General features: G+C 43.0%; 1 protein-coding gene across 3 annotated transcripts in view; it reads right to left on the bottom strand.

Annotated features, from left to right (window-relative positions):
- DIAPH3 (diaphanous related formin 3) overlaps window positions 1-15,237 on the bottom strand; it is a 4,946,160-nt gene that overhangs the window by 2,279,572 nt on the left and 2,651,351 nt on the right. The gene's annotated exons all lie outside the window — the stretch shown is intronic.

Here is a 15,237-nt window from a genome sequence, read left to right as displayed (position 1 = left end):
CAGCACAATTGGAAATATTTATGGAAAACTCAATTATGCCAAGGTTAGAGATAGATGAGGCACAAAAACTGACAGTTAAGATAGGAGGGGATGATCTAAAAATGGTGATGTATAATTAATTTTCAGGAAATTCTCCAGGAACAGATGGTATTCCTGTTAAAGTCTGAAAGTTAGAAGTGAAGAAAGTGATAAGGATCTGGAAGATTTTGTTTAACAGTATTTTAAAAGGATGGGAAGCACCAACATGGAAGACAGCTATAGTGGCTGTACTACCTAAGGAAAGCAAAGACCCATCAGAGCAAACATCATACAGCCCATTTCAATTTTAAACCATGATTAAAAGTGTTTATGTCGATACTCGCTAAATGAATGGCAAAGGTGTTGCCAAAACTGACATGGATCAATGTAGTTTTATGGAGGGGAGGCAAACATTTGACAACATTAACAGTACAATGACAATCCACAGAAAAGCAGAATGTAGGAAAATATCACTGCTGTTGATGGAGCTTGCTCCAGAGAAAGTATTGAATACAGAAAGCTGGGATTTTACAAGGAAGGCAACGGAAATATTTGCATTCCATGATTTAATACTACCATTATTTAGGAGGCTATATGAAGGTTTGGCGGCAAGACTTGAAGTTACAGGCTTCCTCTCTGATAAGTTGAGTTTGAAAAGAGGAACCAGACGGGGTGTTCTCTTTACCCTTTGTTATTTGTTTTAAATTCAGAGCAACTGGCAAAAAAGATAAGACACTCACAAATGTAAGGATGTAATTTGTATAGTACTCAAGAAATGTTGCATTATTTGAAGACATTATTTTGTACCTGATAAATCCAGAAAAGAGCATGTTAGAGCTGTGGAACATTATCAGACAGTTTCATGTCTTTATGGAATCTAAACATTAATGAGGATAAAACAAAGGCTATAGCCTTAAATTAAACACCCATACACAAAATTATTCAACAATACCCATACTCAAGAGGACATAAGGTGAAATATTTAGGTGTATGGATTAAAGAGGATTCTGTTACGGTAACTAAAGATGTGTGGGAAGAGACCAAGCAAAATATTAATACAAAAACTGAGAAACTGGAAACTCTTGTTTATGGACATGGCTAATCAGATGCAAGCACAAAAATGTTTTTAGTCCCTTCAATGTTATATATGGGTTAGGCATATTTTTTTTATCAACCAAAGACGTTGCAGAGAATAATTAACAGACTTGAAAGAATTTATCTGGGAGGGGGAGAGGGCAATAAGTTGATCCTTCCAAAAGAAGATGGTCTAGGATTCCCTGATTCAAATGAATATTTTAGAGCAACACAGTTAAGACTCATATGTAACAAACAGAAGGGTATAACTCAAAAACTGGAAAGGGATGAGGATGAAACAGGAGGAAAGTCCAACAAATAATGAGAGAGTGGGATTTTGGGTGCAGATCCTTATGGAGAACAACCACCATACATATTACTATATTTATTAAGTGGTAGAACGTGTTCTAAGAACTAAGCCAACAAGACAATTCAGAAAGGAGATTTGGCCAATAGAGATCACTACAAGTAGGGGTACAGAACATAGGTAAAAGATGGGGCTAGGGAAAACTGACAAAGAAACCAACGAGTTGGCAGACTTCAAAAAAATTCTTACAGAGTACCCTGTCAGAAATACTGGGTAAGCAAGTGGGTGTAATTAAGAAAATGACTATTTTGAGCAGGGACACAGGATCTGAATAGGATGAACCTAGCCATAGTAAGGCCTTGTTAATTTTGGGAGCTAAAATAGCAATTCTTAGAAAATGGAAAACAAAGTCTAAACCAACTACATTTCAAGTATCGAATATTACCAAAAGAAATAAAAGAACCAAAAAGGGATCTTTAGGAAAAGGAAGGAGCAAATTACATAAAAATAAATGTTAATTTTTGGAAAAATTCATGCAGAATACTATTCAGGAGGAATGAGGTTTAAGAGAAGATAGGAATTTAGAAATGTATGTAATATTGAACTGATGATAATTACAAAAAAGAAAAGATGTAGGATGCACAATGTATAGACATGGAAATGGTGATATAGTTTTTTTTGTATTTTCTGTTAATGTCTGAAGTGATAGTTTAATAAAGGTGTTTAAAAACAGCACTGTGGCTATACTGTGATAAGGAAGGAATCCATGTTGTGTTGGAGATAGTAGGTTATCAATAAGGTATTGAAGGAGTCGGGTAGTGTAGATCAGAGCGTGTGTATGTACCTTTAAGAAGCAGTTCCAGATGCAGCACGTGGCTATAAATACTGAGCATGTGCAGGCAGCAGTGCCATTTTGAACGAACAGCCAGTGTGTTAACATGCATGTCTGTGTTAGTCAGTCTGTTTATAAGTTTAAGTTACACAGCCTCATTTCTGATGTGTTTGTGTGTAATAAAGCTGCTTGAACAGAACCCATGAATGTTTGTCTGTTTTATCCTGACCATACGAGCGACATGGTGTCAGAACTGGGATTAGCAGAGCTACTTCTTCAAGCCATGAGGTGCAGAGTTGAAGGTGAAGGCAGACTAAGCAGGGTGAGTGAAATGGAGCATGGACAAACAAAAAAGGGCCAGAAATGAGTTAAAGGTAAAGAAAACTGCACAAGTGGTTTATTTGACAAAGAAAATGAAATGGTGCACTTATAAGACACAAAACAAAGTATTAATCAAACGAGTAGCACAAAAACATATTATTAAGCAAACAAAAGGCACAAACCACATTATTAATTATAAAAAATGTTAGTTGATAAAACTAGCAAAACTATTCATATGGGGCTCAGAATTAACTTTGGTTTATATAACGAGCATGTTTAAAGCAAAATGGGTACAAGAAAAGTATAACAGGCATGATAAGAGATTAAAAAGGCATAACAAGCGCAATAAAAGGGCAAACTGAGCTTAAAGAGCAAGCCGGCTGCATGCTTTTTAGTACAAGACTATGTTTGGACACAAACTACTATTTTGCACTGACCAAAGTCATCCGATGCATAACTAGAGCTGTTTGAAGTATCTCAGAGTGTACAAAGTGTTTGCAGAGTGTGTGCTTTACTATGGTGCAATTATTTCAGAGTTTGCTGTGTGCAAAATACAGTTATATTGCAAAGTGCAGTTGAAGTACAGCCATTTCAGAAAGTTTCTTGTGCTATGTGCATTTGCAGAAATCCACCATCTCAGAGTGTTTCTTACACTGTGCAGAGTTATTTCACAATGGACAGCCATTTTGAAAGGTTCTTGCACTTTGCACAGTTTATCTGCAAAGTGCATTCATCTCGAAGTGTTTCTTACTCTGAGCTTCTTCTGCCTTGTACAGTTTATTTCGAAGTATTTCTTACACTGATAAGAAGTGGTTTCATAAAGTACAGTGATTTCAAAGTAAACTACAGTGATTTCAGAGTGTTCTTGCGCTACAGAGACTTATTCATAGGATCATAGGAAGTTACTAGACTACTGGCCCTGAGGGCCTTACAAGCCTAACCAAGAATTTAGCCCATGTTCCAATAAATCAGCACCCCATGCCACTGTCCAGCACGGACACAAGTGGAATCCCAGGGGTGTATTTTCTGTTCCCCATCCAGTTATCTAGATTGCGGTTAAAAAAGGTTAATGAGGTACTCTGCTTGACATGGAGAGGGAGTCTAGTCCACTAAAGGGGAAGTCTCTGGGACACAAATCTGTCCCGCCAACAAGTCCTATTGATGTCACAGACTGGGTTCTGGTCCCATGTGCGGGTTACTCGAGTGGAGCTGGACTTGTGGATATGCAGCAGTCCATCAAGGCAGGGTCTGAGACTGGTTTGTATGCCAGGCAGAGGTCACCTCTGAGGAGTCTGTAGGAGACTAAGTAGAGGGACAGGGCCTTTAACCTGGAATTTTCTGGTGAGAAACCGCCGTCGTCTCTCCAGATGCTGCATGTGCTTTGTGAGGCACATGCCAAAAGGGGAACAGGACTCAATAATGGGTCTTACGAGGGAAGAATACAGGGATGTTATGATCACCTTGTCCCTGGAAGAGAGACCATTACTAATGAGGTGGGCCATGTAGAAAGCTTTCTGTACAATGGAGGAAATATGGTGGTCAAAATCAGTTTCCTATCAACCTGGGTGCCCAAGTCCCTCACGACTGATTGCATGCTTAGGGCCTTATAATCAATGTGATAATTTGTGGGAACAGCACTCTCCCCAAAGGGGATGATGATCATTTTTTGGTATTCAGTTTGAGGTCATGTTTCTGGCACCAGTCATTTGTTTGGGTGAGACCCTCGAGGAGGATGTCCACATCACTAGGGGAATTGATAACAGCACCCAGCTTGCAGTCATCTGCAAACTTGGTCAGCCATAGCCCACTGGTTTTGGCCTGCACCCCACAAAAAGTATATCCCAAACAGCAGAGGCCCCAAGACTGATCCCTGGGGTACACCGCTAGTTACGGGTCTACTGCTCGAGGTGGCTTCCTCTATTTTGACTAGCTGGGTTCTATCAGTGAGCCAGTTTGCTACCCATCTGGTAACATAAGGATTGATGCCTAGTTGAGAGACTTCATCTATTATACCTGAGTGGGGAATAGTACTGAAGGCTTTGGCCAGGTCAAGGTACACTGTGTGCATCGTCTTCCCCTCATCCATGGCCTTGGTAACGGTCTCAAAGAAGTCAACCAAATTTAAAAGGTATGACCTCCCCTTGACGAAACCAAACTGTGTGGGACTGAGTGTCTGGAGGTTGCCAATATCCTTGTTAATGAGGTGCATGATAATCCGCTCCATGGCAATGCAGATCAGGCTAGTTAGGCTGAACGGTCTATAATTTCCTGGACCAATGGACTTTGTGCAAAGGGATGACAGTGGCCATCATCGACTCGGCTGGGACGAAGCCGATACTCGGGCTTTGGCTGAATAAGGTGCCTAATGATGCTGCAGGTTTCTGCCTGAGTTCATGTAGGATGCATCTTGGGATGTTATCGGGTCCTATGGAGGCTGTATTTTTTGGCTTTCAGAGGGAAGTGATGACTTCCTCCCTAGAGATAAGGGGAAGAGGGCAGGTACTGGGGTTGTCCTTTTTTACTGATGGAGGGACAGAGGGGTGAAGTTTTTACTGAACCTGTTTGCCAGCAGACTCGCTATATCTACAGCATTTATGTATGTGGTGTCTTTGACCACAAGCTCTGAGCAGATCTGGGTGCTCCCCTTGAGATTGCAGACATTTGCGAAGAAGGCCTTATGATTGTCTTTAGTAGATGTGGCCAGTTTGGACTCGAAGTTTGCTTTGGAGGATTTCACTAGTGCTCTTATTTGCTTGCTCAGGCTAAGGAGAGATTGCTTCCAATTTGGCACCTGCTCCTTCTTAGCTCTGGACAGCATTTTTTTCCTTTCATTTTACAGTTTATTTACTGCAGATGTCCACCAGACAGGTTTACTCTTCCTTGAGGAGGATGATTTTGTTCTGTCAGGTATTCCTGAATCCATGCAGCTAACTAAATGCTCGTACAGTACTTTGGTGTAGGTCTGGACATATGTGCCAGTTCCTATGGAGGGGGAGGGGGCTGTGCAGCTGTTTATACCTTCGCTCAGGAGGGTGTAATCAGCTTTGGAGAAGTTTTTTTGTTTGACCCTAGCAAGGGGGTAAGTCAGGGGATGGTGACCTCGAAAGTGTCCGCTTTGTGGTCGGATCTTACCAGGGATGATGACATTGTAGGGATGCTGCAGTGGTTACTCATGTTGGTTAATACCAAGTCCAAGATATTTTCACTTCTTGTGGAGGTGTCAACCAACGCTCCTGACATAGACTTGGCCGCTCAATTCAACACCACCTTCATTGATTCTTTCTCCAAACTAACCTCATCTTTTTCATCTTCAAACCCTACCACACCCCCCACTACACCCCAGTCCTCCCCTATCAACTTTTCACCCCTTACCACTGTTTCTCCCCCTATCTCCTCTCCATCGTCAACATCCTCAAATTCTCCACCCACTTCCTCCACCATTCTCACTAAAACCTATACCCACATCCACCATAAAAAACTACTTCAGAAACTAAAACCATGCTCTAATGCCCCTGATAACATTCCTTCTTACTTAGTATAGCTGCCAAAGCCATTGCCTACCCCATCAGCATCCTAATCAACCGTTCCATTCAAGAAAGCTCAGTACCCCAAATATGGAAAAAGGCTTTTGTTGTTCCATTGCATAAAGGCGGCAGCAACAACAATATTACTAATTTCCGTCCCATCGCTATCCCATCTCCTATCTCTAAACTTTTAGAAAAGTGTATTCATCTCCAACTCCTACCATACCTCTTAGACAATAACCTACCAACTCCAACACAACATGGTTTCAGACCCAGACACAGTACTATGACTGCCCTTCTCTCCTTTCTGGAAGTTGTGAACAAAACCCGGGACTCTGGCCACATTGTCTCTACTCTCCTACTAGACCTCTCTAAAGCCTTCGATACTATCTCCCACAATCTACTACTAACTAAACTCTCCAAGCTTAACTTGTCACCCTCTTCTCTGAACTGGTTCACTAGCTACTTATCCAACAGATATCAAGCAGTAAGATGGAAAAAAGCCACCTCCCCTTTCATCAACACCCCAACCGGTGTTCCCCAAGGATCTATACTGGGTCCCCTTCTTTTCAATATATTCATAAACGATTTCCACAACTCCATCCCTTTAACAAAAAGTATCCAATATGCAGATGATTCAGCTATTATCTGTACTGCTACCTCCATCCCCACACTGCTAAAGTTTACTCAAGATGCATTCTCAACCACTGAACAATGGATGAAAACAAATCATCTTGTACTCAATGCCTCCAAAACCAAAGTAATGGTATTGACCCCCTCTAAAGCTACCTTTTTCAATCCAAGTAATTTCTCTATTACTAGTCACAAGTATACACCTCTCAAACTGGTATCTGAGGCCAAATTACTTGGGGTCCAAATTGACAGTCAGCTTAAATTCAATTCCCACCTTTAATTAAATATAAAAAACCCACCAAAAACTTGGCATGCTCTACCGACAGAATCATTATCTTACACCCTTCACCAAATTCACCCTATCTACCACATTTCTCATCCCATCCCCCCTCTATGGAGCCCCACTCCTAACTAACCTACAATCTTCTCTCAAAACACAACACTCCTCTTGCTATAATAAAATTGCAAGTTTGCTACCTCCCATAAGTCCTCCTCACACCACTGTTCGGCTCTCCACAAACTAAAATGGTTAGAACTACCCATTCACCTCACCTACGTCCAACTGACTCTTGCACACAAGCTCATCTTCAATCCTTCCCTCTACCCATCCCTTTCCTCTACCTTTAAATGCACCTCCCTGATAGAATACAAAGATCTAACAACGAAAACCTAATTGAATTGTATAAACCAATTCATCCCCCTGGAAAAAAATCTCTTATCCTACAGTCTTGCTCGTCTCTGGAACTCTTACCCCCATCCATTCGTACCATCACAATTCACTTCTCATTCAAAAAATCCCTTCACTCGCACCTAATTTCCCAGTGGGAATGCTCCTGCTCCCACCCAACATAATCTCCACCCCTAGTCATACTGGGAATTTCCACTTCTCCTCCCCTATTCATAATGGGAATTTCCACTTACTCTCCTAAACTCATAGATCTTGCTCTTGCTTGTATTAAGCTTTTTTCTGAATACTTGAAAGGTACCTCTTAAGTGTAACATACCCTAAGATGGAAAGGTTCTCTATTTCCATATTGAAAAAATTCTATGTCAGCTCATATTCCTTTCTCTTGCTTGTATTAAGCTACTCTTCCTGAATCTATGAAAGATACCTCCAGTGTAACCCACCCTAAGTTGTAAAAGCTTCTCAGTTTCTATATTGCAAATTGTTTATTTTTCAGCTATACAAGATTGTGATATTTGTATATATTTGTACACAAGTCTGCTGTATTTCTAATTTCCTACTCTTTTTTTACTAGTCCATAGTAATTGTAACCAAATACCTTATTGTAACCTTGCTACTTGTTTTTGGAGCTTTACTCCCCAGGACTCCATTGAAAAAGGGTTATTTTGGCACAATGGACTATCCTAGTAAACCAACTGCAAATAAATAAACAAATATGGACGGACACATTTTTATGTTTTCTCCTGCCAGTCTAGTTGATATGGGCATCCTGAGACAGTGTAGCTACTGCCTCATGTACATGGACAACCCTGTACTACTACCACTTAGGAACACAATTTGTGAGAGATGCAATTACATCAAGCACCTAGCGTCATTGCTGTCTCCCCCACAAGCCAGTATATCTGGCACTGAGAAGGTTGTCAGCACGAACACCATACCTCAAAACCACCCACATCTACACAACACACCTCCACATATGTGGAGGTCCTTAACAAAAGCATACTCAAGCAAAAGAGTCAGAGGCAAAAACACACGCAAACTCCACTGCCCACCACACCACACATAGTCCAAACACCTGTGTCTCACATCCACTCAGTCCTAAACATAAACCCAACATAGTCATAGGAAACTCTATTGTGAGACACACAGATGTCTCCCTCACCAGGCTGGATAAGGAGAAAGTCACGGTTAGTTGTTCGTGAGGTGCCAGAAGCCACCATATCACCCATGCAGTCAAGTCTCTCAACAGGTACTGTTATAACTCTGTCATAACCCATGTTAACGTGAATGACTTGAGACGTACCTCCCTAGACTGTATGAAGAGAGACATGATCGAGCTCACTGAATGTGTGTCCCAGGCAGGTGTGCTCCTAGCCTTAAGCTACATTCTACCATTACCCAGAATGATGCCACAGTACAAATAGAAAATGACTGACTTTAACAATTGGCTTAGTTTCTGGTGTCATTCCAAGGGTATCCAGTACATGACAGCCTGGGATGATTTGATTGAGAACCCACAGTGCTTTGGCAAAGATGGCCTGCATCTGCCCCTCTTTGGTTTCAGGCTCCTGGCAAAGGCTCTTGCCTCCCCCATAGCATTTTCTGTTTATTTTTCCGTCAACATTCCTGTTGGTGGGGTTGGAAAGTACAGCTGTGTACACTTACTATAAATGTAGATGTTCGAGTGTATTCACTGTTGCAGTCCTAACAAATGGGTTATCCGGCTCCCGGTATCCCTCAGTCGGCCAGAATACCAAAGGTAAGTAAAAATTACGTCGGCTGCCGTCGGTTGTAAAGGGCATCAGGGCGTCCAGTACAAATGAGGCAGCCAACTCCAAGTCTTTCTTGCCATAACAATAAGAAGCCCCCAGAAAAAAGACTAAGCCAAATGTCAATTTGGCAAATAATATCCAATTCAGCCTGTACCTCAGGAAAAAATAATAAGAGAGGATCAAAAAAGGGGGTAGAAGGGAGGGAAACCAGGACTGCAACAGTGAATACTCTCGAACATCTACATTTATGGTAAGTGTACACAACTGTATTATGTTCATCGTGTTTCACTGTTGCAGTTCTAACAAATGGGTTGATTACCAAAGTCCAATGAAAAGGGAGGAGGAACCAACAGAATTAAGGGTTGGAGATAATGCCCTGCAACACAGCAGTGGCAAACCCTGCCCTGGCTCTGGAAAACAGAGGCAAATTATAATGTTTTGTGAAAGTGTGAATAGAAAACCATGTCACAACCTCCAAAATATCTTTAGTAGGGACACCCCTTAAAAAAGCTGCAGAAGTGGAAGCTGCCCTAGCTGAGTGGGTCCTAACCCCTTGAGGAGGAACCTTGCCATGAAAGGAATAACAAAAGTTGATGCAATGTGCAAACCACTTGGAAATGGTTTGCTTAGAAATAGACTTGCCCTGAGCTCCAAGAGCAAAACTGACCAATAACTGAGCTGATTCCCGAAGGTATTTAGTCCTGTCCAGGTAAAACCTGAGCTGTCTGCGCACATCAAGAGAATACAGGATCCTTTCACCTTTATTTCGAGGATTAGGAAAGAAGGTAGGAAGGTGTATGGACTGTAAGAGTCAAGCTGGAAACCACCTTAGGCATAAAGGAGGGATTGGTTCTCAAGGAGACCCTGTCTGGATGGAAAATAATAAAAGGCTCCACAGCCATCAAAGCCTGCAGCTCCGAAACCCTCCTTGCTGAAGTTATAGCCAAGAGGAAGGCAGTCTTCCAAGGGAGAAACTTAAAATCCTTAGTGGCAGCTGGCTCAAAAGGAGGAAGAGTGAGTTTCTCTAGAACAAAATTAAGATCCCAGGCTGGAGTAGGTGCCCTTCTGGGAGGTTTTAGGTTGCAAGCATCTCTGAGAAATAATTTAATCAGGGAATGAGAGAAAATGGGTTGTTCAAGAGAACAATGAGCAGAAATGGCTGAAGCATGGAGCTTGATAAAAGAAAGACCATCCTGAAGCAATTCAGCCAGGTATTCCAAAATCAGAGGAAAGGTAGGCTGAGAAGAAAATTCCTTTCTACCCTGCATCCAATGAGAGAACCTTTCCCATTTGCCAGCATAGGACTTCCTAGTGCTAGATCTCCTGGCCTCCCTCAGCACATCAACCACCTGCTGGGAAAGGGAAGAAGGTAAGGAAGGAGTCATACTATGAGCCATGCTGCCAAATGAAGGGATTGAAGGTGAGGATGCAGAATGATTCCCCTCCTGTACCAAAAGATCTGACTTCAGAGGAAGATGTCAAGGAGGAAATTGGGAGAGACTGCGAAGCAGTGGATACCAATGCTGTCTGGGCCAGTCCGGAGCTATGAGAATAGTCCTTGGTTGTTCATCCCTGATCTTCAACAACACTCTGGGTAGAAGAAGAAGAGGAGGGAAAACGTAAATTAATAGCAATGTCCAAGGGAAAGGCATCCACTCTCCAAGCTCTGCTGTGATGCTGTCTGGTGCAAAAGCGAGGTAGAAGATGACTGTACGGGGAGGAGTAAAGATCCACCTGAGGCATGCCCCAACACTGAATGATTCTGTAAAAAACTGCTCTGTTCACCTGCCACTCATGAGGATCCAGGGTTCACCTGCTCAACTCGTCTGTCAAAACATTGAGCCTTCCTGGAAGGAACTGACCTAGAAGATGCAGGTCCAGGGATGCTGCCATGGGCCAAAGATTCACGTTTTGTCTGCACAGGGGGTAAGAGTGCGTCCCTCCCTGCTTGTTGATGTACCATGACTGTGGTATTGTCTGTTCTGACAAGTAAGGTCCCTGGAGAAAGAAGGTGCTTGAAGGCTAGTAAGGCCTGTTGAACTGCAATCAACTCCTTTAGATTTATGTGCAAGTGCATCTGCTGGGCGTTCCACCATCCATGTATGCATCTGCCATCCAGGTGTGCTCCCCAGGCGTAGTCCGATGCATTTGTAGTCAGACCTTGAGTGGCAGGAGGTTCCGAAAGGGCATGCCCTTGTTCTGTAGACAAGCTGTTGCCCACCATAGAAACTCCATCTGCAGAGATGGAAGCAGAGAGATCATCATATACAGGTCCTTTGTGTGTTGACACCAAATGTTCTTGAAGTACCACTGCAATTTCCTCATATGCAGTCTTGCATATGGAATAATGAGAATACAATGTGCCATGAATCCCAGAGCTTGCAGGTATTTCCTTGCAGGGAGCTGTGACAGGCTTGCCAAGTCCTTGAAGTAAACTGAAAGAGCTGTCTGCTTCTCTGGGTGAGATATATCATCTGGGTGGCTGTGTTCAGACTCGCTCCCAGGAATGTTATCTCCTTGGATGGTACCATTTTTGATTTTTCCTCATTGAGAGTGTAACCCAGGGAAGAGAGAAGAGTATTTATGAATTACAGATCCTTTAGTAGCTGCTCCTGAGAAAGTACAGTTTTGTACCTACCACAAATGTAGATGTTAGAGTGTTCACGCTGCTGCAGTCATCACACTTGGGTTATCCTGTCGTCAGGCGGTCCCGCAGTCGGCCGGATTTCCAAAGTCTTGGTCCGACGTCGGTTGCTGTCGCCTCATCCCTGACGTCAGTGCGCCAGGGGTACATATATTGCAACCGACGCCATTTTCTTCAGTTTTTCTTGCCCCAGATGTCAGGTGCCCCCAAAAAGGTGATCCAAATTAGTACCAAAAGGTGGGAACACTGTACAAACACAAAATCCCTTCAGCTATAAGCAAATACATCAGAAAGGCATAGCAAAGATTTAGCCGGTAGATCAGAAGGGTTGGAGGGAGGGTAACCTGGACTACAGCAGGGTGAACACTCGAACATCTACATTTATGGTAGGTACAAAACTGTACTATGTTCATTGTGTTATCCTACTGCAGTCATCACACTTGGGTTGAGTCCCAAAGCTAAGGTAGGGTGGAGGCATCACAGAGGGTTAGTGGAGGCAATGAGGCCCTGCAGAACTGCAGTGGCGAAGCCTGCCCTGGACTTAGAATAAAGAGGTAAGTGATAGTGTTTGGTGAAGGTGTGTACAGAACTCCAAGTTGCAGCTTCTAAAATTTCCTTGGTAGGAACCCCCCTGAGAAAGGCAGTAGAGGTAGCTGTTGCTCTGGTAGAGTGGGATCTAATGGTAGGAAGAACTGGTTTCCCATGATGGGTATAGCAGAATCGTATGCAATGGCCTATCCATTTAGAAATGGTTTGCTTGGATATGGCCCTCCCTTGAGAAGCTGTAGCATAGGAAACAAAGAGCTGGTCAGTTTTTCTGAAAGCCTTAGTTTTATCCAAGTAGCAAAGAAGTTGCCTGTGAATGTCCAAGGAATGCAGGAGTCTCTCACCTTTGTTCTGTGGATTGGGGAAGAAAGTGGGTAGGTGGATGGTTTGATTTAAAGCTACACTGGAAACCACCTTAGGCATGAAGGAAGGATTAGTCCGTAGAGAAACTCTGTCTTGATGGAAAATGAGGAAAGGTTCCACTGCCATAAGTGCCTGTAATTCTGAGACTCTCCTAGCAGAAGTTATTGCCAGAAGCAGGGCAGTCTTCCAGGATAGGAACTGAAGGTCTGCAGAAAAAGCTGGTTCAAAGGGAGGTAGCGTTAGTTTTTCCAGAACAAAGTTGAGGTCCCATGTTGGTGTAGGGGCTCTTCTAGGTGGTCTAATGTTTTTTGCCCCTCTGAGGAACTGCCTTAGAAGAGGATTGGAAAATAAAGGTGGATTAGTGTCATAGTGAGCTGAAATAGCTGAAGCATGGATTTTAATAGAGGAGAAGGAAAGTCCTTTATGCAACATCTCAGCTAAATACTGCAGAATGTGAGACATTTGAGGCTGAGTTGTGTCTTGGCCTTTAGCTTGGTTCCAAGCACAAAACCTTTTCCATTTGTCCGAGTAAGTCTTCCTAGTGCTTGGCCTCCTGGCCTCTAGAATAACATCCAGTACTGCTTGTGAAAGAGGGGCTGGTGGGATGTTTAATTGATTTGCCATGCAGCCAGGTTTAAGGTTTTGATCTGGCTGTGTAGAATCTGCTTGTCTTGCTGCGTGAGTAAATGAGGAATTTGAGGCAATATCCATGGTGGGCTGTGAGCCATATTCTTCAATAGTGGGTACCAGTGCTGGCGTGGCCTGTCTGGGGCTATGAGAATCAGTCGAGGTTTCTCCTTTTTGACCTTCAAAAGAACCTTTGTGAGAAGAGGTAATGGAGGAAAGGCATATGCTGTCAGTTTTTTCCAACTGAAGGAGAGAGCGTCCACTTTCCAAGCTTGATGGTGGAATGTCCTTGTACAAAATTTTGTCAGCTGGTAGTTTTGAGGACTGGCAAACAGGTCTATATTTGGTAGACCCCATCTTTGAGTTATCATTGTAAATATTTGTGGGTCTAGCTTCCACTCCTGGGAATCTTTGATGTTTCTGCTTAGGTCGTCTGCCAATGTGTTTTTCTGTCCTGGCAGGAATTGAGCCTGTAACTGGACTTGGTAGGCCAGAGCTGTGTTCCATAAGATTATTGCTTGCCTGCAAAGAGGGTAGGAATGTGTGCCCCCTTGTTTGTTTATGTACCACATTACTGTGGTGTTGTCCATCTTTATTGCAAGTTGTCCTGGCTGTAGTAGATCCTTGAAGGCTGTCAGAGCTTCCTGTACAGCTAGCATCTCTTTTTGGTTTATGTGCAGTTTTCTTTGTTCTGCAGTGCATAGGCCTTGAATGCATTGCCCTGCCATGTGTGCCCCCCAGGCATAGTCTGAAGCATCTATTGTGATAGTTTGCCTGGGTGGGGGCAAGATGAAAGGCTGACCCTTGTTGAGGTGACATGCCTGTGCCCACCATAGAAATTCCTGTTGAAGGCAGGGAATGAGAGATATCACTGTGTCCAAGCTGTGGCTGTGTTGAGACCATACGCTTTTTAGGTACCACTGTAATTTCCTCATATGCAGTTTTGCAAATGGTATTATCAGAATGCAAGATGCCATGAAGCCCAAAGCCTGCAGAATTTTTCTTGCAGTTAATTGGGTCTTTGTTGCCATTGTCTTGAAATATTGAGTCAGTTGTAATTGCTTGTCTGGTGTAAGATAAGCCTTCTGGGCCGTTGTGTCCAAGCTGGCATCCAGGAATGTCATTTTTTGTGAGGGTACTAGTTTTGACTTCCTTTTGTTTACTGTGTGCCCCAGACAATTTAGTAGATGCTTCACAAAAAACAGATGTTGTAAGAGAATGTCTTTTATTTCTGCTTGGATGAGGCAGTCGTCCAGATATGGATATATTTGAATTCCTCTTTGTCTGCAGTATGCAATTACTGGTGCCAGGCATTTTGTGAATACTCTGGGCACAGTAGATAAGCCAAAGGGCAGTGCAGAGAATTGATAGTGGGTTGAACCTGCAATGAAACGGAGGTATCTTCTGCAACTTTGTCTGATAGGGACATGCAGGTATGCCTCCTTGAGGTCCAATGTTACCAGCCATGCCTCCTTGCCCAACATGGGAAGTAGCTGCTGTAGTGTTAGCATCTTGAATTTGGGAACTTGTAAGTGTGTGTTTAGAATTGAAAGGCCCAGAATTGGTCTCCAAGCATTTTCTTTCCTGGGTACTAGGAAGAGTCTTGAGTAAAATCCTTGGCCTTGCTCTTGAGTTGGTACCATTTGAATGGCTCAAATGGCCATGAGAGCTGTAATTTGTTTTTGAGCCTCTGCCCTTTGATTTTGTGGCAGGTTTGGCATTCCTCTTTTTATTGGCAAGGTGTGAAAGTGGAATCTGTATCCTTGTAAAATTATGTCTAGGACCCATTTGTCCTTTGGGACCATGTGCCAGTTGTCTGCAAATAGTGCTAGTTTCCCCCCCAAGGGGGCTGACAAAAGAGCTTTGTTTGGCCAGCTGAGGTGCAAGTCAT

This window comes from Protopterus annectens, chromosome 5.part1, assembly GCF_019279795.1.
Source record: "Protopterus annectens isolate FY-2018-M chromosome 5.part1, PAN1.0, whole genome shotgun sequence".
Classification (NCBI taxonomy): domain Eukaryota; kingdom Metazoa; phylum Chordata; order Ceratodontiformes; family Protopteridae; genus Protopterus; species Protopterus annectens.
The sequence above is the reverse complement of the archived record's forward strand: the minus strand, read 5'-3'. Positions and strand labels throughout refer to the sequence as shown.